At 46.5% G+C, this 2,344-nt stretch overlaps 1 long non-coding RNA gene across 1 annotated transcript in view; it reads left to right on the top strand.

Moving 5' to 3' along the window:
• LOC116225012 overlaps positions 1-930 on the top strand; it is a 1,943-nt gene extending 1,013 nt beyond the window's left edge. The window contains exon 2 of the long non-coding RNA XR_004165866.2: positions 867-930. This is a non-coding gene — a long non-coding RNA (uncharacterized LOC116225012). The remainder of the gene's footprint in view (positions 1-866) is intronic.
• The last annotated feature ends 1,414 nt before the right edge of the window (positions 931-2,344 follow it).

The raw sequence follows: 2,344 nt of genomic DNA, 5'->3' as shown, positions 1-2,344 counted from the left end.
TCAGAATTTGGTCTCCATGGGAACGATTGTTGTATGGATTGCATTCGGAACTCTCACTTCAAACATTGTCATGGTTGGTGAAAGCGGTTTTCAAAGCAGTGGTGCAAATAGCAAAGGCAAATGATACTTTTGTCAAGTTGTGGGCAGGATTTAGGTGAAAAACAGCCTTATATCTCTTGGCACTCGTGGCAACCATTACTACAATTGCTAAACAGTTGTTCTAAGACTGTATCTTCTCATCAGGAAAAAACTAGTCACGTTTAGTTCCATGGGACAATTTTTTTGCCAGTCCATTTAAAACAAAATGTACCTTCTTACGCTCCAATGATCTCGTGATCCACTTCCACTCAATGCAGAAAACAAAACTTGTGGCCAAGTTAGGCGTGTTAATGCGCCCGACCTCTGGAGCCGGCCATGTAGCAGTGACCTCTAAAAACTCCAGTGTGAAGTATTGACCCGCAGGCACAACCAAGCTGCACGCGCGCAAGCCAATGAGGTCTGCAGCTCGCCGGCCTGATACACCCTTATTGAATTTGATGTCAAGGTTTAGGGAATAGAGGGGCCTGTAAGACAAACAGGATTAGATTGGGATCACTGCCTATAGTCATATCTCTTTCTTATCTCTGCTGCTCTCTCTTTCTCTTTGTCTTTCTCCCACTCTCTCTCTGTTTCTTTCTCCTCTCACTCTTCTGCTGTTTCTCACTGCCTTTCTCATTACCCCCCCCCCCCTCTCTGTCGCTCTCTCTTCCTCTTTCTCTCACTGCCTCTCATTATCTCCCTCTCTCTCTCTCTCTCTCTGTCTCTCTCTCTGTCTCTCACTGCCTTTCTCTGTATCTGTCTCTCTCTCTTCCTTTGTTTTATTTCAGTAGTAAGAGAGGCAGCTGTTTCATGTCGGGCTGATGATGTGACAGGCGGAAGTTGTTGATGCAACAAACAAGCAATCTGCAGGCAATGTGGAGCACCATGCCCAAGGCAGCCAGTATAATAGAGACATAAGAGGGTTTCAGGTGGAAACACACAAAGAGAGGAAGAAAACAACAACGATGGAGAGAAGGAGAGTGGAGTGAGAGAGAGAGAGAGAGAGAGACAAAAGCACTCCTTTATTAAACCAGTAGCTCACACTGTGCCATCAATAAACCATTAAAACATGCCCAACATTACACTTTTTGGTTGCCATCCTTGTTTTCAGGAGACAGAAAGCACAAATATGAGAACCTTTACCCCACACTTTAAAAAGTCGTCTCCAAACCCCCCCCCCCCCCCCCCCACACACACAAAAAAAGGGACAGGCCAAAAAAAAGAGAGATGTTGGTGGATAAATTATTTGTCAATATCACAATCAACTTGACAGTCATTGAGTATCAGAGAGCTGTGTGTACCATCCCTCATGCTTTGACTGGATCACAATAGACTGGCGAGGCGCTCGTGCTTTTGGCGGAGCTCAATTGTGACAGGCTGTGTTTGTCTGTGTCCAGCACCCAATCATTTGATGGCAAATTACAAGTTGTTTCACTGTATCCTGCTGTTGGAGGTTTGGTGATGATGGGAATGAATTATCTACCTTCCTTGAGGACATATTCTTCTGCCCTGGATGTGGGTCAGCTGGTGAAAAGCCTCTTGATCTATCCAAATGCCACCCTGGATGTCGGTTACAACCCACAGCGAATTGGAAACGGGAATATAAAAATAAAAAAAATGGTCAAGGATGCAGAGACAAGGCCAGGCAGCCATGGGTTGTCAGGGAGACAAGTGACCAATCATTATGAAGAGAGAGTCAAGGTCGCCAAAGGTTAAGTGTGGAATTGAAACGAGTCTTTTCAGTCACGGCATACTCTCACCTTCATGGTCTGTGGAGGTTTGCTCTCTCTCTCTCTCTCTCTCTCTCTCTCTCTCTCTTTCTCGCTCTCTTCATTTCTCTCTATATCTTTCATTCCCCAACCTCACCTCTCTCCCCTGACTCTTTCCCTCCATGATTCATTCATCCTGTGTCCTCTCTCTCTCTCTCTCTATCTTTCTTTCTCTCTTCCTCTCTCCATCCACCAAGCAGCTCTCTTTTCTCTTCCTCCTAGCCTCTGACTGTGTCAAGGATCTGTCGTCGTGTGGAATACCAACTAACCTGTGCTCCACAAAACTCTCTCCCCACGCCTTCGCCGCTCAAGGACCAACCCCCAGCCAGAGGCACGGCTTCAGTGGCATATGCAAAACCCTTCGTTCCCAGCCCGAGGGGAGAGAGAGCCAGAGATATGGAGAGGGAGTGAGATGGAGAGAGAGAGAGATATGGAGAGGGAGTGAGATGGAGAGAGAGAGAGATATGGAGAGGGAGTGAGATGGAGAGAGAGAGAGA

The sequence above is a fragment of the Clupea harengus genome, chromosome 19, assembly GCF_900700415.2.
Source record: "Clupea harengus chromosome 19, Ch_v2.0.2, whole genome shotgun sequence".
NCBI lineage: Eukaryota > Metazoa > Chordata > Actinopteri > Clupeiformes > Clupeidae > Clupea > Clupea harengus.
This window is presented reverse-complemented; position numbering and strand designations above follow the sequence as displayed.